The 26,408-nt window shown below is 41.3% G+C and overlaps 1 long non-coding RNA gene across 1 annotated transcript; it reads right to left on the reverse strand.

The window, feature by feature from the left end:
* Positions 1-1,708: 1,708 nt before the first annotated feature.
* On the reverse strand, positions 1,709-22,219 carry LOC101734344. The gene is made up of 3 exons (XR_208547.4): positions 21,857-22,219; positions 7,027-7,140; positions 1,709-5,903 (listed from the first exon to the last, which is right to left on the reverse strand). It is a non-coding gene; the product is annotated as an uncharacterized LOC101734344 (long non-coding RNA).
* Positions 22,220-26,408: the final 4,189 nt, after the last annotated feature.

Raw genomic sequence — 26,408 nt, forward strand, 5'->3', positions numbered from 1 at the left:
ATCCAGAATCCTTTACATCACAAAGGAACAAGGTGAGGGAGAGCTAGTATGACATGTCCAGCCTAAGGGTGATTTGGAAAAGGTTTATACAAGATAAACTATCACAGCTGCCTTTAAATCTGTGGAACCTTTTATACCCGTGAGCCACATTCAAATGGAGAAAGTGTTGAGGAGCAACACAAGCATGGAAAAATCAGAGCTATAATTGGCTATTTGGTAGCCCCTATGTTGACTGGTAGCCTATAGAAGGCTCTGTTTGGCTTTACACTGGGTTTTTATGCAACCAAAACTTGCCTCCTAACCAGAAATTTCAAAATGGGCACCTACTTGGAATGATTAGTAAGGGGTAGCAGCTTTGGAAAAAAATGGATTTACTTATAGTTAGAAAAAGTTGTAGTCACTTTTGTAGCAACATTGGCTTGTTGATGCGGTCCTCTGTCTGACGGCCAATTTCGCTGTTTTAATTTAGGGCCCCAGGTCCAAACAATCGAATCAACCTGATATCACCGTAGGTGGGCATATAGGGAGATGATCTGCTCGTTTGGTGACCTCACCAAACGAGTGGATGGCACTGTGTATGCCCACCTTAAATAGTAAGAAATTCAAGTCTGGCTTGGGACTCCTCCAGTTACATGGGAGTAGGAGAAACTATAGGTTACCTGAAAGCAGTTCTACTGTGTGTCTCTTTCTGAAAGCTCAGACTCAGGCACAATGCACTGAGATGGCACCTACACACCAATATTACAGCTAAAAAATACATTTATTGGTTCAAGAATAAATACTTATAATAAATAATAAATACTTATATATAATATAATTATAATACAGGTATGGGACCCGTTATCCAGAATGCTTGGGACCTGGGGTTTTCCGGGTAAGGGGTCTTTACCTAATTTGGATCTCGTACCTTAAGTCTGCTAATAAAATTATTTAAACAGTAATTAAACCCAATAGGATTGTTTTGGCTCCAATAAGGATTAATTATATCTTAGTTGGGATCAAATACAAGGTTCTGTTTTATTCCTACAGAGAAAATGGAAATAATTTTTAAAAATGTGAATTATTTGATTAAAATGGAGTGTATGGGAGATTGCCTTTCCGTAATTCGGAACTTTCTGGATAATGGGTTTCTGGAGAAGGGGTCCAATACCTGTATAATAAATATTTATTGGTTCAAGAAATAATTGTAGAGTAAATTATTTGCTAAGTAAATAGTGTAATTTAGAATTAAAAAGCATAAAAAAAATTATGACAATATAAGCACAAATTATTTTTTAATGTTGGAGTGTTTTGGCTAAGTGAATTTGCAATTATGAATACAACAAATAAATAAAGCAAAAAAACTAAAAATCTTAGCCCAACTTCAGATTCCTATAAGTTGCTTAGACAAATATGGGTAATTCGGAAATGCTTGAGATAACTAGAAAACAGCAGGCTGGCACTGAAGAAAAGTTAATGAATGCAGTTAAAAAAAAGCATTTTTGTGTTGTGCCTAATGGGGGCACTTAATCATGTTGCCACCTTTCCCCAGCCTCCAGGTACCTTCTGCACAGGTTCAGGGTTGGCAGACGTACAGTAGATGTTGCAGTAGATTGTGTAGGCTGTGGACTTGGTAAGTCAGGTCAGTCTCATTAATCCAAAAGACCTCAGACTGACATGTTTACAGTCGAAATATTCCTAAAGCTCTTATTAATAAATACAACTAAACTTGTTCATAGTAATTACTTTATTGTACGAAATGGCATAAATATTAATATTGGTGTTATGAACCAGCTTGCTTTCAATACATTTGGAATTAAACAAAGACAATAACCAGAAAAAGATACAAATTATCTGCTGCTATGGCTGCTGCTGAACAATTGCCTCCCTCCCAAGTATTGACTGTTCCCAAGACCCCACTTCTTACGATTCCATTTTGCTCTGCAGGGGGCAGAAGGGAGCTGAAGTGGAACAAGATTTGAGTCAGTTGCAGTTTCCAGGTGTAACAAGAGTGGCAGGTTGCTAATAGGAGACTGTGTGATACTCACAACCAATACCAGCATAGGAACGTGAAAACAGCTCTTTAAGTTTGACTGCCATGCAGATTGGTTGACACCTCAGAGGACTAGGCCATAAATGTACTTATTTCATAAAATATTTGAAAAACATTGTCTGGCTGAAGGCTCTCTATTAGAGCTGACTATTAAGTAAAAGTGCACCCATGCAGCCTAAATGCTTGGATATTATTGGTGTGACCATAGGCATGCATGTATTCTTACTCACTTTCCCAGTTTGTCTAACCCACAGTCTGTATGCTTGCACACCAGTAAAAGGAACTTTGTTACCAAGTCATATTATATTCTGATTTACTGATTCACAGTAAGGGAGCAGTGGTTACAATAAGAACTACTACACCAACATATCACAGATGTCCAACTTGGGTTGCCACCTAACCAGAATTTTACCTGCTTGGCCAGTAAAAAGAAAGCTTGGTGCCAATGTTATTTCATGGTAATAGAGAAAAAATATAGGAAGGCAACCCCCAGAATTACCCAAGAGAATTAGGATGCTCCTCGCATAGTGGTTTGGGATTGCCAGCTCCAATGTCCAGTAACATACAAGTACTATAGAGTCTATTGTGCTTATATGTTAAGGGTAAAATTACACAGACAGATAGGCTGAGCATTTTTTAGGATCCACGCTGAGACTGAGGGCCCTGAACCCAGCCCTGTGGTACTGTTACTAGGCTTGGCTATGTAGTCTTACATGCTTCTAATGTATTTTAGAACATATTAAGGCTCATTCAGAAATTCAGTAATTTCCACTGCTACTTGTATACAAAGCACCAATACACAATTAGCAGCCGTTTGGACAGCTGCGCACATGTTGCCATCCACAGTTTTCATAGAGTGAAAGGAGTGATTAATGCTGCACCAAACATGCATTGTCACTAATGACATTAGCTTACCACAAGTCAGTATGGATGATAGCCACTGAGGGAACCCCAAAATCAGGAGCTGCGGGGTTCCATGTGTGCAATTCATGCAGTGTCTCACTGCAAGCTGGAACAGTGCGTATATAGACATAAAAAGTGCCTTAGTAATTAGAATCAATGTGAGCGATGTAATGCTCTGAATGTGTTTTTTTTGCATTTGTAGATTAGCAGTATGTGTCCTGTAGTGGCATCCAAGTCTGGTGCGGGCCAACTGTATACAAAAGTATAGGCTGTGTGTTTGAAATGACCCTAAACAAGACTAGAAGAGTAGCGCAAAATGGCAGCCCTTTCATTCAAAAATATAAAAATATTTTGCCGTTTGTACTATGGAAAACAATGAGAATAGAAAAATATTTAGGGAGCATATACTTGAAGTGGCCATGAATGTGCCATCAGTCACCTGTAAACTCTCACTTTAACATACATATGCTATATGAGGCTGGAGAAATTACCCAAGTGTTAGGGTCAGGCAGAGAGGGATGTAACATGGGGCAACCACTGCCAAATTTCCTCTGCTGAAAACAAAATGGTAATGCAATAAGTATAAATGACATATATAGCATGACACTGTTAGTAAAGTATCATAGAGTATGGTCTGAATATCAGGAGTGACCAATCTGTGGCTCCTAAGCTACTGTGAATGCCCAGCATTTACGAGAAGTGGGAGAGGCTTCTGGGAGTTTTAGTTTAACAGCAGGTGGTTACAAGTTTTATGACCATGATTTATATTATTTTCCTGCCCAGATAATCCATGAGGGGGTCCCCCTGCTTATCAATTAAGGTATGCACAAAGGTGGAGTAAAGTAAAACTGGAGTTATAAAGATGAATGGCCTAAAATTGTCAAATTCACAAAAAGTCACTCCAGTTTCATGGACAAAAACTTGTACACTTTGGTGTTAAAATTGTCATTCCATACATCACTAATTATTGGAGGACTGCATTGTTACTCTATCATTTTGATATATAAAAAACACATTATGGTGTAAGATGCTGTATAAAGAAAAGTGGGCAATTGTTGTTAACGTATTTTCTGGCATAACACTTCTATAGTCGCTGCTCAGTAGTACATTTATTTTGCATACTCAGTAAGGAACATGACACTCAGTATACTTTTTAAAGCAATAATGGCCAGCCCATGGGACTTCATCTGTTAATAGGCCACATGTAAGTACTCCGGTGCAGTGAGCAAAGTGCTATTTCAACACAATCGTCATATTTTCTCCCCAAAATGCAGCATTTTTTCTCAGTGTCATTGCGGCTGCAAAGGGGTGATACATTTAACGCAACTGCTTTGTACCTACCGCAATTGTGCACAATTTTCCAAAATTACACAGTTCCACCGTTTCTGTTGCCAGTGTGTGAGTGATTCTTTCAGCGCAACTGAACTACAGTGATTGACGCAGGATACTGAGGGAACCCTGGAGTTACTGCCTGGTCAAGAGGTGGCAGTAGTTCCAGGGTTCATACATACATACACATGTACTGTAGGTACAGCAGGGAAACACAGGCCTAAACACCAGTGTGAATGGGACCTAAGGGCTTCATCACCAGTGGGAATTCTCCTCTCCTGGGGGCAATGAAGCGCCTGACAATACCTTCTCCTTCACATTAGTTGGAATCGCTGTATGTAAATTGGCCTAAAATACAGAAGGAGGCATTCTAAGTGATTACCTGGAATTAACACAGTAATGTGTTTTACATGTGGTAATTCCAACTTATGTAAAGGGGTAGGTATTGTTGGGTGCTTCATAGTCCACAGGAGAGGAGATTTCCCATCAGGTGACACCCTCCATGTGTTAGTGCCTTAATAATTTGAGGTGAGTAGGACCCACACAATTAAATATGCAGAAAAGTACCAAATACTTAATGGGAAATGAAAGAGCAGGTAGTTCGTATGGATGATCTACCAGAAGTGTAAATACATTAACAAGCCCTGGGTCTGTACTCACGGTTCAGAGACCAATGACACAGGCATCTGGTTTTGGCACTGGTCTTGGTTCCTCTTTGTACAGACCAGTGGGGCAGAATCAAGTCTATTAATACTGTACTTGGGTTGCTGTGCAGTGGAAGCCTAAAACTGCAATGATTTAACCCTTATGGGAACAGAACCTACTAAATAACAAAGGACACTGATTACACTTGTGCACATGGGAGGGTAGCTTGTCTGTAAGGTTTAGTAGCCAACCCATGGTTTCTAAGAGTTGTAAGAAACCTGATGACTGGCAATTAGTAATAGCAAATACAATATATGGCCGTTACTCCAGAGTGATAATAAAACTGCTTCAGCAAGATAAAAGGTTGGGAGAAGAGCTTAAACTTGTCATTTCCAAAGTGATCCTGTACAAGTGTTGCCAATGAATACATGAGTTCCCTCCTACCCCCAAATCAGCTTTAATTCCCTCCATATTATCCACATTAGTATTTCTCATATGGTTCTTTTGCCGCATGTAACTTATGCAGTGGAATTGCTGACATCACCATTTCATTTCTCTACCTGCAACTGCCAATTCTAAATTCAATAGCCATTCTTTAGTGGACGTGAACACTAAAGTCTGCTTTCCTTGGCAGTGACAAAGCTTAAAAGTCCAAAGGTTTTCAGATCCGTGGGCTCTTCCTCCATCATACCTGGGTGCTCAAAGCATGCAACCCTCTGGATAAGCTCGGTGTACCCGCCATCATAAGCAGGGGCCCTGCCTCTGTGCAGTGGGTGGGGGTGCAGGGAGATCTCTCTCTACCATTGCACATGCTATCTCCAGTTCGTATGTAGTATGGAGACCCATATGGGGAGTAGGCTGGTGGCACTGTAGTATGGGGCATGCTGTCCAGATGAGCAGAAGAGCAGTCATGGCAAGGAAAGTGAGAGTGAGTTCGCTGACCTGGAACCTCCTCTGCCTCCTCACGAAGCTCTTCTTTCTTACAGCAGTAATACTATAATAAGGAAAAAGAGTTTAATTATGAGAAATGTGCCATAGTATCTGTATGCTCTAAACCACAAAACATATGTGTCCTCCAAACAGCCATATAATTGCTGAAACAAACTAACTGAGGCTCACTAGTCAGACCAGGAATAGTAATTAACTAATAAGTAGCTAAGTAGAACAGCACACAGAAAAGTCAAACAGATCAGTGACTGACAAGGATAAAACAAAATGAGTACACATAAAGCATCTAAATCCAGTGTGTAAGAAAATGTTGGGTGGGACAAACTGACAAATGTTTCAGCTATAATGGCTACAGGAATAAAACTAATTAGGGGTCATTTATGAAGACCTTGGACAGAAGCACAAGAGCACTAAAGGAACACCAAGATTGCTCCCCTTAGAGCAGAAATCATTTCTGTCTAGGGGTCTTGGTTTGACATGAAGGCAGAGCAGAGGAGAAATTGTGAATCAGCTGACACCAAGGGGAACATATATTTAGCAAGATTAAAAAGTGTAGCAAAAAAAAAAACATTTTTAGCGCCACTTTTTCACTACAATGTGCCATCTAAAACTCAGCAAAGTTTAAAAGTTCTGGTGAAACCACACTAATCAACATGTATAGGCACTTGTGCCACAAATCATTACACTTCATAACAAGGCTGCAAAGATCCTGAATAGTACACTGACTGGTGCAAGTTGTAGCTGCCATGTAAGTGGTGGTATTAGGAGACAGGATGTGGGCATTTGCTTTCATGCATTATCTGTGCAAGTAAAGGACCACCTTGTGCTTAAAAGCACTGCACTCGCCTTTCAATAGATTTTCCAACAAAGGTGCAGCTGCAGCATGGTTGAGTGCATTTGCAGTAGGGAACCAGCGAGAGTAACGTGTATAGAGCACAAAGAGCGTTGGTTTAGCACCCACTGCAGCTCCCACAATATATGTGCCTACTGGCTCATAAATTAGCCTTTCTGTGTTGGTGTTTCCCTAACTGTGCTGGTTATCAACTGGTTATGAAACATCATTTCAAGTGTGTGTCATGTTATTTACAGCCAAGGCGCCCACAACTGGCATTAACTAAACACAGATATTTCTCAGTGTGTTTTCACTGCACAGCATATATGGGACTAACCTGAAGTCTGCAGTAGCACAGAACCCCAATAATACACAGTAGTATAACAGTCGCTAGGATTCCTCCTGTGATGACTACAGTTCCAGCTGTCATCCGATCAATCCCCCATCAAACCTATAACAGGGGAAAAAACAATTTTTAAATTTGTAATTAAGAAGCAGTAACAAATGGCATTGGGATATAAAACATAGTTTTGCCTCACCTTGAGAATGTAGTGCAGTTTTGTGCTTCAGTGCTTAAAGGACATGTAAACCCACCACACAAAAATGTAATCAGTAAACAGCCTGACATATTTAAATGCCTGCCACTCCTCTTGTTCAAAGGTTAATAGCAAGGCTGCAGCATCTCCATAATCATTTAGGATTCCTTCTCCTTGAACCCACTTGGCCCCCTCCCTCAGGATTTTGCTTTGACTGTTCGCTATCGGCATTGCTCAATTTTTCTTAGCTCAGATTACTAGCAGCAAATGAAGAGATGGCACTGCTGGTTTCCATAGCAACTCTGCTCTAGCTGTCTGCTCCTTACTTTTCTCCTAACCTACTCTGCCTGTGTAATCTTGCATTGTAAGTCCTGCCTGTGTAAACTTGCATTCTTCTTTGCATTGAAGGATAAGGAAAGGTAAAAACTAAGTAAGCTTTATCAGAAAGGTCTATGTAAATACAGCCATAAGCACTTACAGTAATGCGCATGCGCATCTGCACAAAGAACGAAGAAGAACATTGCTCCAAGGAGCTCATCGAAAAGTACCCTGAGATGGTGCAGTTTTGTAAGTGATTACAATCACTGCCTAACATTTGCCATATTTGAACCATTTACACAGATTTGTATTGCCTTCTTAGTGCCCAGACAACTTTGCCTGCTTTATGGACTTGTTTCAGCCTGCTGCCTGCCTTGACTACTGGTCCGTTTCATGGACTTGTCTCTCAGTTTGCATCTTATTCTGAAACTGCTCTTTGTCACTTTTCTTTAACCATAACATGGCTCCCAGTTTTGATCCAGCCAGTAACATAGTAACATAGTAACATAGTAACATAGTAAGTTGGGTTGAAAAAAGACATACGTCCATCAAGTTCAACCATAATGCCTATACCTAACCTGCCTAACTACAAGTTGATCCAGAGGAAGGCAAAAAACCCCATCTGAAGCCTCTCTAATTTGCCTCAGAGGGGAAAAAATTCCTTCCTGACTCCAAGATGGCAATCGGACCAGTCCCTGTATCAACTTGTACTAAGAGCTATCTCCCATAACCGTGTATTCCCTCACTTGCTAAGAATCCATCCAGCCCCTTCTTAAAGCTATATAATGTATCAGCCAGTACGACTGATTCGGGGAGGGAATTCCACAACTTCACAGCTCTCACTGTAAAAAATCCTTTCCGAATATTTAAATGGAACCTCCCTTCTTCTAAACGGAGTGGGTGCCCTCGTGTCCGTTGGAAGGACCTACTGGTAAATAAAACATTAGAGAGGTTATTATATGATCCCCTTATATATTTATACATAGTTATCATGTCACCTCTTAAGCGCCTCTTCTCCAGTGTAAACAGACCCAACTTGGCCAGTCTTTCTTCATAACCGAGACTTTCCATACCCTTTACCAGCTTAGTTGCCCTTCTCTGGACCCTCTCTAGCTCAATAATGTCCCGTTTGAGCACTGGAGACCAAAACTGAACAGCATATTCTAGATGGGGCCTTACCAGTGCTCTGTAAAGGGGAAGAATAACCCCCTCCTCCCGTGAATCTATACCCCTTTTAATACAGCTCAGAACCTTGTTTGCCCTTGCAGCTGCTGCCTGGCATTGCTTGCTACAGCCAAGTTTATTATCTACAAGGACTCCAAGATCCTTCTCCATTATGGATTTGCCTAGTGCAGTCCCATTAAGGTTATACGGGGCTTGCATATTTTTACATCCCAGGTGCATGACCTTACATTTATCCACATTAAATCTCATCTGCCACTTAGCTGCCCAGATTGCCAGTTGGTCAAGATCCTGCTGCAGGGATGTCACATCCTGGATAGAATTGACTGGTCTGCAGAGTTTTGTGTCATCTGCAAACACTGATACATTACTCATAATACCCTCCCCTAAGTCATTTATGAACAAATTAAACAAAAGTGGACCCAGTACAGAACCCTGAGGGACCCCACTGAGAACCTTACTCCAAGTAGAGAATGTGCCATTAACAACCACCCTCTGTACCCGATCCTGTAGCCAGTTTTCTATCCATGTGCAAACGACTTCACTAAGACCAATAGACCTTAGCTTAGAAAGCAGTCGTTTGTGGGGAACGGTATCAAATGCTTTGGCAAAATCCAAATAGATGATATCTACTGCATCCCCACTGTCCAGCTTCTTACTTACCTCATCATAAAAAGCAATTAAATTGGTCTGACATGACCTGTCCTTCATAAAGCCATGCTGATTACTGCTCATAATGCCATTCTCCACTACATAATTTTGAATGTGATCCCTTAACAAGCCTTCAAATAACTTGCCCACCACGGATGTCAAACTTACAGGCCTATAATTGCCAGGCTGAGATCTTATTCCCTTTTTAAATATGGGAGTGACATTCGCCTTCTTCCAATCACTAGGTACCATACCTGATGAAAGAGAGTCTGAGAATATCAGAAACAAGGGCCACTGCAATTCTGCCCCTAGCTCTCTCAGTACCCGAGGGTGTATTCCATCTGGCCCAGGTGCCTTGTTTACATTTATCGTGTGTAACCCTTTAAGCACCATATCCTGTGCCAACCACTGTGTAGTTGGAGCTGAGGCAACAGTGAAGCTATTGGGTGAGACTTGGCCCACTGGCTCCTCTACTGTATACACAGAAGAAAAGAACTGGTTAAGCACATCTGCCTTTTCTGTATCCGCTGTAACCATATTGTTATTATAACTCAATGGGGCCACACCCTCAACCTGCATCTTTTTACTATTAATATACTTAAAAAACTTTTTGGGGTTAGTCTTGGCCTCGGCCGCGATGCGCTCCTCATTTTCTATCTTTGCCTTCCGGATTGCTGTTTTACAACACTTGTTATAGTGTTTATATTCATTAAACGCAGCTACTGTCCCCTCTGACTTATATTTCTTAAAAGCTTTCCTTTTTTTCCCTATTAACTTCTTTACCTCAGAGTTAAGCCACATGGGGTGATTCTTAACACTTCTACTTTTTCTTATTAATGGAATGAATTGAGAACAGTAATGATTTAATATCATTTTAAATGACAACCATTTCTGCTCTGTATTTTTATCAGAAAACATAATGCCCCAATCTATGCCCTGAAGCGCTGCCCTTAAGGAGCTAAAATTTGCCTTCCTAAAATTCAGTGTCTTTGTTGCCCCCGTGTAAATTTGTTTCCTGCACCAAACATCAAATGAAATAACATTATGGTCACTATTACCCAGGGGTTCAACCACTTGCACATTTGCTATACGTTCTGGGTCATTAGAGATCACTAGATCTAGTATAGCATTGTTCCTGGTTGGCTCCTCAACAACCTGTGACATAAAGTTGTCGTGCAGCAAGTTTATAAACTTGTTCCCATTTACTGTCCTGGCAGTACTATTGCCCCAGTCAATATCAGGGTAATTAAAATCCCCCATTATTATCACTTGCCCCAAACTAGCAGCCTTTTCTATTTGCAACAGGAGCTGGGCCTCCTCCTCTTCGCTTACATTAGGGGGTCTATAGCATACCCCTACAATTAGCTTGGTAGATTCTTTACTATCTGTGAGAAGCTCAACCCATAAGGATTCAGCTCCCTCTGTTACCCCCATCACTTCCTCCTTAATATTTGCTTTTAAGTCGTGCTTAATGAACAGACACACTCCTCCTCCTTTTCTATTGCCCCTGTCCCTCCGAAACAATGTATACCCCCCAATATTAACAGCCCAGTCATGAGACTCATTCAACCAAGTTTCAGCAACACCAATCACATCATATTTCCGCTCCAACGCCAGTACCTCCAGCTCTCCCATTTTACCAGTCAGACTCCTTGCATTGGTAAACATACATTTAATACTGGTTCCGGCGTGAGAATGACGTGTAAACAACTTATGGGCCTCCCTGCCATTATCAGTATCCCGAAGCAAGTCTCCTCCCCCAATTTTCCTTACTATGCCCACTACCTCATCTATCCTGTCTACCACAGAATTTCCCGCTGCACCCTCCCCCCCCACTCCTAGTTTAAAATCTCCTCCAACCCTCTAGCCATCTTTTCCCCCAAAGCAGCTGCCCCATCATCATTGAGGTGCAGCCCATCCCTGGCAAAGAGCCTGTAGCCGATTGAGAAATCAGCCCAGTTCTGGAGAAACCCAAAGCCCTCCTCCCTGCACCAATCTCTCAGCCACGCATTAATCTCCCTGAGCTCCCGCTGCCTTCTTAATGTTGCTCGTGGCACAGGTAATATCTCTGAGAAAATTACCTTGGAAGTCCTCGCCCTCAACTTCGCACCTAGCTTTTTAAAATCGTTCTTGAGGACTTCCCCCCCTCCTCTAACTTTGTCATTGGTACCTATGTGTACCAAGACCGCCGGGTCTTCCCCAGCCCCTCCCAACAATCTGTCCACTCGTTCCACCACATGCCGAACCCTAGCACCAGGCAAGCAACACACAGTTCGGCATGTAGGGTCTTTGCGACAAATTACCCTATCCACCTTTCTAATAATTGAATCCCCTACAACTATAACCTGCCTTCCCTTCCTAGCACTACTCCCCCCACCTGTATTAGAGGTGCCGGCTCCCAGGGTGCTCTGAGAGTCAGCCTGCTCCATACACGCCAGCTCAGAGCTGCCTTCCCCAGCATCTTCACCTAACGCGGCAAATCTGTTGGTTTGTACAAGCTTTGAACCAGCCCCCCTACCCTTGTGTCCCCTACTGCCCCTCTTAACTGTTACAAATTTGTCTCCCTCATTAACCTCCACTGTCCCTTCTCCCCCCCCCACTACACCGGCCCCTGCCAGTGGTTGCTCAGTGAGCCTCCTGTTCTCCCCCATGTTTGCAGCTGCCCTCAGTGCTGCCAGTTCCCCCCTTAGATTCTGCACCTCAGATTCCAAGAGGAAAACCCACCTGCATCTCTCACAAGTAAATGCTGCATGGAACTGCTGCTCCAGGACCACATACATGCGACAAGATGCACACTGAGTAACACCAGCAATCATACTGCAACTCATATTGCAACTGGGTACTTACAGTCTCCCGAGTGCAATCCCTTGTATAGTGCCTTTTAAGTTTCAAACGCCTTTTTTGTTTTAAACGCCTGCTATACACTTAAATTTACATGCAACACTTTAGATTACATGCAAAACTCGCTAGCAGCTCCCAAACTCGCTGTGCAGTCAGAAACTTATTGAGGTTCAAACCAAACAGCCAAATGTCTGTTGAGAATTTACCAGATTTACTCCACCCCCTTAATTAGTATGCTCAATCAGCCAGGTAGCACTTACAAGTCACACAGCAGTTAGTTAATTGCACTTACTTTCTCCTTTCAACCAGCACTCCCAGCATGCACAGTAAACCCCAAACCCCAAACATGTATACCAAGTTACCAAGCACATAGGCATCTACCTTCTAGTCACACACCTGTGGCCATACCGAGTGCTGGACCTGGCTGACAAGACACCCTAGGCAAATGGCCAGTCCCCTTGCCACCATACAATGCACAGTTGGGGGACATGGGTTGGACCAGAGGTAGGCGACAGAAGAGATAAGACCCTCACCATTGCACCCCAGTCATGTACCTCTCTGCCTTCCCCTAGCTCCGGCCCTGGCCATACCTGACACCTGAGATTGGTGATCACTGTCACCAGCCGAGCCAACCTTGAGTCAACTCTATAATCACCTATTGTGGCCATTCCCTGAATAAACCACATGCACATGCATGGATATCAACTGAAATATGTGTTGGACTTGCAATCACATGATTGTGACAGACAGTTACACAGATAATATAATGGGTATTAGTTGCAAACGGCTAAAGCATGATGTCTTAGAATAGAAACCCCTTTATCTGCAGTACATATGTTGGAGCTCTAAGAGGCTGACGTATTAAAGGAAATGACAAAGCGATCCTCTTCCTTCTTCAGTCTTCACGCATGCACAGTTGAGTGAAAAAAGCCGGCTTTTCGCTCCAATGCACATGCATGGGCCCCGGGATATTGTCAAAGGGAGAAGGAAGGAACAGGATCAGTTGCTGCATTAACCCCAGGCCGGTGCAGTTTTCTCCTGACAGGAGCACCAAACCGGAGTATCGGGTAAGCCTAACATTGTGACACCCCCAGTCACTGTAATCTTCCTTCTCCTTTAACAATAGCAGGTCAGGTTTAGGTAAAAAATAAATACAAACAAAAAAATAAATAAATAAAAATCATACCTTATTATTATTGTTTTTATTTAGGAACACATATACATTTGTGAAAGAATTTGCATGTTCATGTTATTGCAAAGAAATACAGCCAGCTGAGAGAAACCAAAACCACATATATATGTCAGAGCCAACATAGCTTCTTTGTAATCAGCTTTAAAGAAGGAACTGACATGTTCTGAAAGCTTGCTGTGATTATCATCCTGGTTAGCCAATAAAGTATTACTTTTATACCACTTTTTTATACTATCAAACAAACTGCCCTTAAACTAATCTGTCCCTCTGAAAAGACTTCACAACTAATGAGGAGAGATGATTCAAATAGAAGGACCAATAACTATCTCTTATGCAGGGCCGGAACTAGGGGTAGGCAGAAGAGGCAGCTGCCTAGGGCGCAACGATTGAGGGGCGCCAGGCAGGTACCTCTCCTGCCTACCCCTAGTGCTACTTTGTCATTGCCTCCGCCGCTTGTCATTAGCGGCGGAGGCAATGACCGATCTAATCACCCCGCCCCCCCTGCACCGCCTCCTGTGCTTTGGCGCCCATGCGCCGTTCGGGGGGGCGGGGAGGTGGGCGTAGTTGGCCGACCGGGTTGCCTAGGGCGCCCGGTCGGCTTGGCCCGCCCCTGCTCTTATGTTTGCAGTATGATGGATTCCAGTGCACACTGTAATGGGGCAGGGCAATATTTGCATAGAGTTTGGCAAAACAATAGTTAGCAAACTTCAGCAACCTGAAAACATTCCTTTAGCCAGTGGATTGGCACAGGAGGTTTTTCACTAAAAACACAGAACAGAAATGGTTGTCATTTAAAGCTATACAAAATTACTGTTCAAAATGTATTTACTTAAAAGACAAGTCAACCCAGAATATAATTTTTGCCTAATAAAAGAAAACATAATTCTAAACAACTTTGTAATAAACATTCATACAGTTATTTGAATATATAACTGCTATTAAAAGCAGAGTTTGTTCTTTCTATTCTCTGCCCTGGTGGCTCTGATAGGCTGACAGACCTGTCTCGCTGGAGGAGACTGACCTTTGCAACATTGTTTAAAAAGTAACAAGCAGGAGTTCAGCAAAAGATACTTTCAATAGCAATTATATTTACAAAAGCATTTATTAGGCAAAAACTTGTTGTTGGAGTTGACATGTCCCTTAAGGAAGAAATGTAAAAGTGTTAAAGGCACAGTAACATCTAAAATGAAAATATTTCAAAGTAATTCAAACAAATATTTTGGGACCTATAAATATTGCAATCAGAATGGCAAAAATAGAAAATGAGGAGCTGATTGCACACCAAGCAAAGACTTATCCCAAAAAAGTTATCAATAGAAAAAAAGTTGAGAGTGTGCCTTCATTGTGTCTTTGTGAGAGTTGTAAGAGTGGCGTTCATTTATCAATGCATCACAGCGCACAAGCCGACGCATTCATGATTATGCACCATTCTGTGTGCACACGCAATTGCATATGTGTCACATTGCTTGGATTCATTTATTTTTATGCCAGGTCTTTTTATGCGCATGTTGCAAATACTGGGCAATAATGTCGCAAGCAACAACGTTTTTTGGGGGTGTGGCTAGGAGCGTGTTTTGAGGGCGCGATTTTTGTGTGAGTGCGCCCTTTGTGTGTGTATATGTGCTATTTGTGCAGGCGCGGCTGCATTGAAATCTTTACGCCTGTTCATTTGTGGCGTATTTCTGACTGCGTGTTCTTCACCATTTGTGCAAGTATATTTGCAGATTTGCGCTACAATGAACTCAGTGCAATATTTATTGTAATTAATTTAGGTATGTCATTAATAAAACCATGTTAATACAGTATTTCCCAAATTTATGAAATGTTAATTAGCATTATTATAAAAATATAATATAGTGTTAGTGAGAGGAGGACACTGAGGCAGAAAAGTAACTTCTGTGATAGGAGGCTAATTAGATATTAACTAAGATGCATTTGAGTTCAACAAAGGGGTGCACTATTTTAACAATTATAAACCAGGCGCAAAGCTAGGCGCAACTATACACAACAATTGTCACACTGTGCGATATAACAAACGCAACCAAATTGCACCAAAAAATGTAGCCGTAACCTTGCACCATCTATGCACATAATTTATTACAAGTTTTGCGACTTTATATGCGCATGTTTGTATGGCGCAGCCGTTTGCCTCAAAACTATTGCATGAAACTTTATGCAGCTGCGTTTGCGCTATACTATTAAATATGCTTATGTGGGAGGCAAAAGTTTTGCCTCTGAAACTATTACAATGCTGCGATGCGTTGAAAAATGAGCCCCAGTGCATCTTCATTCAAAACATTTAGATTTTTAACTACAAGGGACCCAGAAAAAGCAAATGCGCTTAATCAGTTATTTTTCTCAATGTATACTCCAGAGGAGTTAGAGTTACAGGGCCAACTATGTTCTCATGGCTCTGTTCAAACAAGTTGTCAATGGCTAATGCTGGAGATGGTATGTAAATGTTTAAACGCAGAGACCTTAGTTTAGCTGTAGCTAAGCCACTTTTAAGATTTTATTAGACTTACTTTTATGTGATATAGTACCAATGAATTACTGAAAGCTAAAATAATTCCAATATTTAAAAAGGGATTATGATCTCAGCCTGGCAATTATAGGCCTGCAAGTCTGACACCTGTTGTGGGCAAGCTATTTGAAGGTTTGTTAAGGGATAGCACTCAAGATTATTTTCTGGAGAATGGCACTAAAAGTAATAATTGGCATGGCTTTATAGCTCATGTCAGATAAATGTAATATCTTTTTATGATGAGGTATGTAAAAACTTGGACAGTGCAGTTGTAGTGGATGTGATCTGCTTAGATTATGCCATAGCTTTTCATACAGTGCTATGTCAATGGTTCTTTCTCGACCTTACTTAGTTGGTTACCACAGGGTTCTGTATTGGACCCACTTTTAATCAATTGTATGCAATATCTCTGTGCTTTTATATAATGTATAGTAACATAGTAAGTTAGGTTGAAAAATGACACGTCCATCAAGTGCAACCTTAATGCCTACATATATATATATATAGAAAGGAAAATTGTCGGCACTCACAGGATTCTCACGATATACACTCACGGACAACAAAGCATAATAGGATGCAATATAGTGAGATTTATTGGTCCAATAAATCTCACTATATTGCATCCTATTATGCTTTGTTGTCCGTGAGTGTATATCGTGAGAATCCTGTGAGTGCCGACAATTTTCCTTTCTATTCTATTCTATTCTATTGCTGCTCTGGCACCCAGGTATCGCTTCTGAACTCTGGTGTGCTCTCCATTCTGCAATTTTATATATATATATATATATATATATATATATATATATATATATAACCTGCTTAACTGCTAGTTGATCCAAAAGAAGGCAAAAAAACCCATCTGAAGCCTCTCTAATTTGCCACAGAGGGGAAAAAATTCCTTCCTGACTCCAAATTGGCAATCGGACCAGTCCCTGGATCAACTCGAACTAAGTGCTATTTTCCATGACCTGTATTCCCTCACTTGCTAAAAGGCCATCCAACCCCTTCTTGGATCTACAGCTCTCACAGTAAAAAATACTTTCCAAATATTTATACGGAACCTCCTTTCTTCTAATCAGAATGGGTGCCCTTGCGTTAGTTGGAAGGACGTACTGGTAAATAAAGCAGTAAAGAAATTATTATATGATCCCCTTTATAGATTTATCCATAGTAATCATATCTCCCCTTAAGCGCCTTTTCTTCAGTGTAAACAATAAACAATTATGCAACTAATTATGCAATTAATTCCATTCAGAATGTGTCATCTTTACAGGGAGATCTGGGCAAATTAAGTGGCAGATAAGATTTAATTATGATAAATGTAAACATATGCCAGCTGCTTATACCCTAAGGGCTCTGGCACATGGGGAGATTAGTCGCCCGCGACAAAACTCCCTGTTCGCGGGCAACTAATCTCCCTGAGTTGCCATCACCTGCCATCCCACCGGCGAAAGTGTAAGTCGCCGGTGGGATGGCACATGTGGCGGCGCGATTTCAGCAAATCGACGAAAAAGCCTCGCGAGGCAACTTCGGCAATTTGCTGAGATTGCGCCGCCGCGTGTGCCATCCCTCCGGCGACTTACATTTTCGCTTACATCTCCCTGTGTGCCAGAGCCCTAAATGGGGTTAAGTTACACACATCCTCGATAGAAGAACTTAGAAAAACAAAGCTGTAGCAAACAATGCCAGTAGCAGAAAAGGCCAGCAATGTATTGTTCTTTATTAAAACAGGTATAGTTTCACAGGAGAAGAGAGTCATACTTCTTTACAAATCACTGGTAAGCTCCCATCTAGAATATGCAGGGCCACTTTGGTCTCCAATTCTTAAAAGGATGTTAATAAAATCATCAGTGTAACTTGCTCACGCTGAGCCCCATGCAGAAAAATCTTTTGAGAGGGCTCGGAGCGACCAGTCCTTCCTCCCCCGACCCCACTTCCGGCCTCAACCACACCGCAGAGGGGGGACTAAGATACAGCAGACCCTGCAGTCCAGGCCCCTGGGCCCAGGCCGTTACACCACTGAATAAAATAGATAGAAAAAGTCTAAAGAAGATCTACTAAGCTGATAAAGGGAATGGAATGTCTTAGTAAGATAGAAACATTGGGGTTGTTTATGCTAAAGAGGAGGCAATTAAGGGCAGGTATTACACAGTATAAATATACAAGGTGACCATATAATAAACTCTTGAATGCTTTATTCACCAATATAACCTTCCAGTGAACACAAGGTCATCTATTCATGGGATGCAAAAAGTTTTTTTTACAATGTCGAACCCTCTCCCTGAGGCTGTTGTATTAGCAGATACATTACAGAGTTTCAAGAAAGGGTTTGGATGTCTTTTTAGAAAATGGTAAAATACCAAGTTACTGAAATGAACTGTAGTACGAAGATCCAGTTACTGGTACAACTACCCTCTTGAGAGTCAGGAAGGAATTTTAGCCCTCTTACACATGAGGGTTTCGCCCTGTGTTTTCCTGTGGTGGATTTCTCTTGGGTTCCACCACAGGGGAGCGCAGGACAAAATGCAGCCCTTTCTGACACAGACGCATCCAAGCACCAAACACAGGTGGAACGAAGAATGTTCTGCATTTCAACCTAGACAGGCTGCAGAGGGTTTTTATTTTGCCTTCCTCTGAATCAACCAGCAGTTAGGCAGATTTCACCTGGGAAATAGGTTGAACTTGATGGACATGTGTCTTTTTTCAACCTCATCTACTGTGTTACTATGTTAATGTAATATGAATGTGAACCCTGTGCAGAAGTGGGTATGTGTTATCGGGACAGAATGCCACATTTATATTTGATAAATTTTTCCCAAGATGTCTGTGATATAATGGAACAAAGGCTGATGCAAATATGCCTGAACATTCCCACACTATAAATAATGAATGACTGGCACTTAAATATTAGGTTATGATAATCATGATCTGTATGCATATCCCCCCTTCACCCCCATCTTCAGTCTGATTTGTTTGTTAGTGGTCTGTCTGTTTTGTGGTGTGTAAAAGTTTGAGAAGAGGCTGTTAAATATTGTTTTAATTCCCTACAGGCCCCTGTATAGTGCAGAGCTGAGTGGAAGATGCCAGAATGCAGTGAAGCACATGATATAAAGTGAAAGATACAAATGGCTAACATTCTCCGAACATCAGTCAAGAACATCTTTTCTACCCAGGGATTTGTACCAAGAGCTGACCTGAGACTATGTGCAGAAACATAGGTCAAACTATTCCAATCAGCAGTATTGCTATTAGTCTTCTTCCATCTAATGCACCTTGATTGCTGCTCCACATTACTCTGGCTCTGCTGTATTAACTGAACTGCAGGAACATATACTATATTGAATTGCTGTCTCTATTCGCCTCCTTTATCCTATTTTTGGAGAGTTCAGTGGTCTTGTATGGAAGGGATGTTAGATAGATGGAGGTGGCCATTAGCCTTAGCTGCAAATGGGTGGCATGGAGTCTCACTCACTAATTTGCCAAATAGTACTGGGGGTGTGTGTTACACCATAAACATGTCATGGTATGGATTCTAAAGGTACTCCCCCTAACCCATTGCACAGGAACCATATAATTGACTGCTGGCCCAATTATCCAATATGCCAAATAATTGGGGCCCAAATACTACAGAAATAACTATCTCATACAAAGAAGTCTCTTGAGCCCTTTAATGAAAATTCCCATGTGACCCAATAGCCTCTTGCTGGATAGCCCTAACCTAATTGATTTTAGGCAAAGGGCCATGGATAGCATCAATGCACACTACTTCATAAACCCCTATTTGCTGTGCAAATAAATCCATTTCAGTAAGATTTTTATTGCTTATATGTTAATGCACTACACAATGTAGTTATTTATAAGCAATATTAATCTAACTGAAATGGACTTCAAAAGGTTATTTTTCTCTTTCTTATATGCAGATATGTATTTGCCAACTGAGACACTGACCCAGTTTATTGATCCACAGCTGCCATTCAGCAATTACATTTAATCAGTTTAGTCAGTTAGACTGATTAAAGTGCTGATATTATGGGGCAGATTTATTATTCAGTGTAAAAAACAGCGACAAAATTCAGCACACATCGCTAGTTTTTGCCATTTAAAAACAACATCATTTTTTAAGGCTTCCGCCATTAATAATGTCAAAATGGTCAAATCTGGCATTTTGTTTAACAGAGCATAATAAATAGGCCCCTATCTGTTTAACTGTTGTGGGATTAATGCAGTTGGTCACACTTGCACATATGTTCTTGGATTCTCCAACTATTTGTAAGAAACCTTCAACTAACAGGTCACTCTGTGTTGTTAATTATGCATTCTTTTAGGCGCTCTGAGCATACATAGCAAAATAAAGCCCGAGCACATCTCCATTATTAAGCTATTCAGATCAGAGTGATCACATTGAGATGAAATGATTAGTTGTATCTTTGCCCTTTAATGCATTGCTAAAGCAGTTGTATCAACTAATTTGAAGAATCCACTAGAGATCTTATTAAAGGTCTGTGTTTATTTTAGATGGATGGCAGTTGCATAAACCCATGTGCTCCATGTTATATGACTGCACATTCCAAAAAGAGATGGCTCCAATTCACCTAACTGGATCAAAGAACACACACATGCCTTATTATGTATACAGGGTGAAAGTGAAATCTGATTCAGATTGATTTCCAGTTGATCATTCACTTTGTGGATAGACTGATAATTCTGACAAATAGTGCTACACACAGTGCTGATACATAGAGGAATGCTTTGACAAACTTAGGGCTTGGTGTGGCAATCACTTGGGCCCAGAAATATAATAATAATATCCCAGTACTCCCTAGCTATAGTACTTTATATCTACAATTATATAGGGGCATGTAAATATTACTTCTCTAAAGAAGAGTACAATCCCAGTAGCAAAAGCACTGCTCTCTCTTTATACCACACTGCTTATAGTGCTGCTCTTGCTTACTGGGCCAAACATGCATTATACTATATCCATTCAGTTAAATGTCACCTTCTTTATAATGCTACATTATATTCATGGCAGTTATAGCCTAAGTTTCCCTGGTGGAGGGGAGGTAATAAGTGAGCACTAACTGTATCTAACCCTGCTGTGTCCTCAACCACGAGCTCAGGCTTGGATCCCTGGCCAACACTAGCTCTGCTGCTCTCCAGAGAATAATACAAAATTCTTGTGGGAACAATTAACAGATACCAGTTGAATAGATGTGGTTGCTTTAAAACACTACACAGACATTTTGCTTAAATCACACTGCCTGATACCGCTGCAATACCACAGCACAGGATTCTTATTGTCCCGCTTTATAAAATTGCATCTGAGCAGGATTCTCGTTTAAAGGGACAGAATAGAATCAAGTAATGGTTCAGCCCTGTGGCTCAAAGCAATGCTGCTCTAATGGAGATTTCTAGGGGATGCAGGCACCACTGAGAAGATTGCCCTTAGTTCAGGTGCATTATGGGCAGATACTGCAATTCATATTTCAAAAAAATCTAAGAAGATCCATCTCATACACTTCAACCCATTTCGGTTTCACAAGGCTTCTCTTAAAATAAAATACTCATCAAAGGTATCCACATTGCACTTGAAGGATCAGATGCACCTCTGTATTGTCATAGGGCACTTGTGCATCACCAGCAGCCAACAACACAATGTCAAACAGGGGAAGAGATTTTTACATGAATAGAACAGACTATTCAGTAATAAGGCACACAAGGCCAGATGTAAGTGGCTGCACATGGATAATATTTTCATTACATTATGAGAAAAATATCACTGACTACTGCAGTACTTAAGTTAAAGATACAAAATATATATTCAGTGACAGCAAAGAAAATGGAAATATATATATATATATATTTAGCATATGAAAAAAGGTATTGGCTAACAAGCAGATACAATAAGGTCTGTAGTACTTACAAATATAAAATATGCTGGTTGAGATCTGATCCACAGCAGGGTCGGCTTGTCCTGAGGATGATATTAAATGGATTTTAGCGTTCCCCAGGGGAGCTCTGCTGCTACAGCAATACAATTATACAGGGAGGTCAGTGAAACCTCTTCCCCCAGCTGTGTGCAGCTGCTTCTGTATCTACGAAAGACAGAAACACGGGCAAGTGGTCCTGCTGCTGCCTCCCCTCCCCCAGCATTGGGGCTTGTCCAATGAAGTGAGATAATCTAGGAAATACTGGGAGATCTGCCCCTTCCTGCAAACAGAGGCTCCATCAGCCGAGCAGCGAGCACCCGAAAGGCAGCTGGTTAATGATCAATGAGGGAGCATGATTAGAGATGGCAGCGCTGTGCCTGCTGCTGCTGCTGCATGGTTACCTGTTACTGAGCTGCTGCGCCAGTGCGCACTGATTAGCGAAAGGAGCAATGTGCAAGGTGCGCATAATCATTACTACAGCGCCTATTGCCATTCTGTACATTTACCTGCAGTCCCAGGCCGCACTCTCCTCTGTCCAAGGTACTGAATGCTGCAGTGTTAGGGCTGTGCGTTTTAACTTCTCCTGATCGCCTTCATTCAAGCGCTTGTGTGCGACCTTCGGCACAAAGGTAACTGCTCGGCAAAAGCGACCAAGCAGCCTACCTTTATACCAGTTTGTTGACTGTCTGTGGGAGCAGGTTTTACTGTGTTACCTTCTAAAAGGGAACAGAATGATAAGAAGAAGTATGCATAATAGTAACCATTAGAGTAGGCTTGAAATGCCGTTTAAACAAACATACCGTGAATTATAAATAAGATATAGTGAACCAGTTAAGGAAGAGCAAACCTTTTTGCCCAGATCATGTTTTGCTGTAAAATTAGCTTTTCACCAGCAGCAAGCTTAATTCATTAATCTGAATAGCTCCTATCAGATGTCATTAGTTATCTGCTCCTTGCTGTCTACATCAGCCAATGGGATCAGATGCTTATTTGGAGAATTTCTGGGAGATAGAATTTCAAGACACTACAGTATTAACGAAAAGTCACTGCTGTTCCTGGGAAAAACTGTCATCATGGGGGCCTTTTTTCTATAAAGAATGGTTGGAGCATAGTGGAAAGGAGCTTCTTTATCAAGGGCAATGCATATACTAATGCACAGCTAAAATGCCTGTACTGTAATGCATTTTGGCAAAATTTCACGGTATGGTGACATTTTCCATGGTTGATCAAACGTTTATGTGAAGCGAAATGGCTTGGTTTCTCTTCCATCACTACTAGTACAGGCGGCAATGTAACTAGAGGAAGCTGACCTCTATAGTAACACCAGAATAGCAGTACCCAGGGACTCTGAGGCAAGTGGGGATTCTTCTCTCATGTGGCAGCACCCAGAGGGTTACCAGGGGCAGCAAAAACCCACTCCTGGTAACATTAAGAGCCTGAAATTCCAATTCTAAAAGCAGAACTTTGACTTTTCCAGTGCAAGAGTGCGCTTTTTGCACTATTGATGCAGTACACCCTGCAAGTTGTTAGAAAGGTCTAAAATGGGACTGCCATGCTGAACAACAAGCAGTTATTCCCATGAATACTAGGCTCATTAGAAGCCTCAATATAAGTATTGTTTCAGATTTTCCCTGGCAAAAATACACACACACAACTGCCCACCCCTAAATATTTGTTGGATTCCCCCATCAATGGAATCAGCTGGGAATCCCTCAGGAATCCTTAATTTGCATTTTAGTAAATCTGCCCCTGCAGGCTCACTGGAAGGCTGTAATGTATCAGAGGGTACCCTGTCATTGTATGGTGTGCTGTTCAAAGCAATATATATTATGTTCTTTAGGTATCACTAAGTGCTGCCTATGATGGACTAAAGGGATCTTAGTAAACAGATTTATGACAATTTCTTGTTTCCCAAACAAAATGACCCTTTGTCCATTACTTGTGTAATGTCTGTAGCATATATAGGTATCATCTGGCATCACTATACTTGTAGCAAAGGTCCCAAACACAATCCAGAACCTGCCTGCAAGGGAAGCATGCACACAGACATCCATGTCCAGCATAGATTCGTGACAAACCCTCCATTTCATAACCTTTACCCACAGGCATGTTCTGTACATAAATCAAAGCAGCATTAGAGGATATAGCAGATGGCTACTCACCTGCATGTTCTGCTTTATGATCCAAAAGTGCTGCTGTGAAGTTATCCTAAAGAAATACACTGTTACTGAGGCTCGAGGACAGATTTTTGGAACCTATTATAGTCTTCAGCCTTGAAGGCGGCACAGGGTTCACACTGAACTGAGCAAGTACCCTGCAACCATTACATCTTCATCCACATTCACATCAAGGTTACAGCAGCACATATACACAAAAAACAACAAATCCACTGATCAGATATCATTACTGTTGTATGACATTTTTATTTTAGGAATTCAGCTTGTCTTTAGAAATATCTCATTCATAGCAGATATTTCCAGTCACTTCTAGCATGGACCAACAGCTCTACAACCAAGGCTGCAGCCCTCACTCTATAAATAGCTGCATATTAAGCCAGAACATACCCAGGAGCAAATATTAAGAATAGACAGCAACCCAGATCTTTCATATAGTTCCATATCATCTTTAAATGAAGTCTGAAAAGAACAAAATCTTTGCAGAATATCCAGTATTGTTTAATATGGGCTTTAAAAGAAAGGCTGGGATAATAAATCTTTGACAAATAATATTTTTTTGTCCTATTTATAAAAATGTTATAAAGGGATAGTTTACCTTCAAACAAATTCTTAATTTATTTAAATACATCAAGCGAAAGTGCATTTAAAGGGATACTGACACATTTAATTAAAAAGATACCAATTTGCTTAACTAGAGAATGTAATTGTATGCAATATCAAACATATATTTAAAATATGGGTTACCAGATTGCTTCAGATTCAGAGACACAAAGCCGAGCTAGAGGTAGGCAGATAGAAGAGGTATGTGCATACACCCCACCCCCCAACTGTTGTGCCCTAGGCATGTGCTTTTCTTCCTACCCATTGTTCCAAAGTTGTATGAGATCTGCACATGGTTATAACTTATATTCAGCTTTGCAGGTGCAGTGTGCAGGTGTAGCAGTGTGTTAACAATAGAGGAAGCAGACCCAGCAGTTGTGGGAGGGCCTGGTCCTGTACTGTTCCAAATAAATTCTCGCTCTCAGGTAGGAGAGTGAGCAGGGATTTATACTCAAGTGGGCGAGGGGTGTGTGGGGGGATGGGGGCTGGCAGGGTTTGCTACTCTGCACCAGGCCCCTCCAAAGATTTTTTTTGGCTTGGCGCAGAGTAGTTACACCACTGCGAAGCTGCATGGATTTCTGTTCTGAGTGCAATGCACAACCATAATAGAGATTTTTATATTATTAAATTAGTCAGATTAGTAAAACCTTAACAGGAAGTAAAACGCCACATCTGACATAATGGCATACTGTTTAATTTATAAGACCTACCATTTGCAGTGTTCTGAAACCAAATTTCTTATATTGTAATTAAGATATAGAATAAGTTACCTTAAATAATTTACATGGTGTAAATAGATGTTCGACCTCTACACCCACTTCTCTTTTTTACTAAATACATTCTGTATATTGTATAACATTTACAAATAGAATTAAGGAATTAACTCATTAAAGTGTTCCTACATGAGAACCAGTGTACTTGGGGCTCAACTAAGAACCTCATCCTAGGTGCTCATCATAGATTTACTTGCACCTTCCACTAAATAAATATACAATAAATACATTAACCCATTATGCATCATCATGTAAGATTATTGTTAGAAATGAGCAAACACATTAACCCCAGACATGCCCACACAGCACAAGCAGAATGCAACAAACCTTTCTTCTTTGTGAAAAGGGGGGATAAAGGGAAACATAGGTTGCACCCCCCATGTGTTCCACAGTGGAATGGACGGCCATTTTTAACTTAAATGCCCTTCAGTGCACAAATGGTTTTGTTCAGGCACATGGTTGTCAGGCCCGGTGGGGCCAGAGCAGGGCAACGGATGGGTGGGCAGGTGGCTAATGCCCATCATAGAGGCACAAATTCAGCATAGCCCAGCAGGGTGGTGGGCAGGTGGGGGCCAGAAAGAAGAGCGGGGCAGCCAGTAGGGTCTAGTGAGGACAGATAGCTGGGCCCACAGGGCCAGTACGACCCTGGTAGCAACTACTAATAAGGTTTTTTCAAACCTTTAAAAGCTGTAGGAAGTGCAGTGCTATATGTTGTGGGTTATTTCCTATACAGTATAATTGAGGGCTGGATTAAATTAATATGATGTCATACAATGAAATCTTTGGAGCCTTCAGACTGGGGGCCATAAAAATCCTTTGAAGGTCCATATATCTCACAGGCCTCCACTTGGACAGCTTTGCCCTAGAGAGTTTAATACACCTCAGTGGCTTCCACAAATTGAGGACATGCCCTCTTTGTCCTAAATGATCTTCCAGCTTAGGTAGAAACTCAGTCTGATGTTATCATGTAATAATAGAGCCAACCTCCAACACCT

Source organism: Xenopus tropicalis, chromosome 4 (assembly GCF_000004195.4).
Source record: "Xenopus tropicalis strain Nigerian chromosome 4, UCB_Xtro_10.0, whole genome shotgun sequence".
NCBI lineage: Eukaryota > Metazoa > Chordata > Amphibia > Anura > Pipidae > Xenopus > Xenopus tropicalis.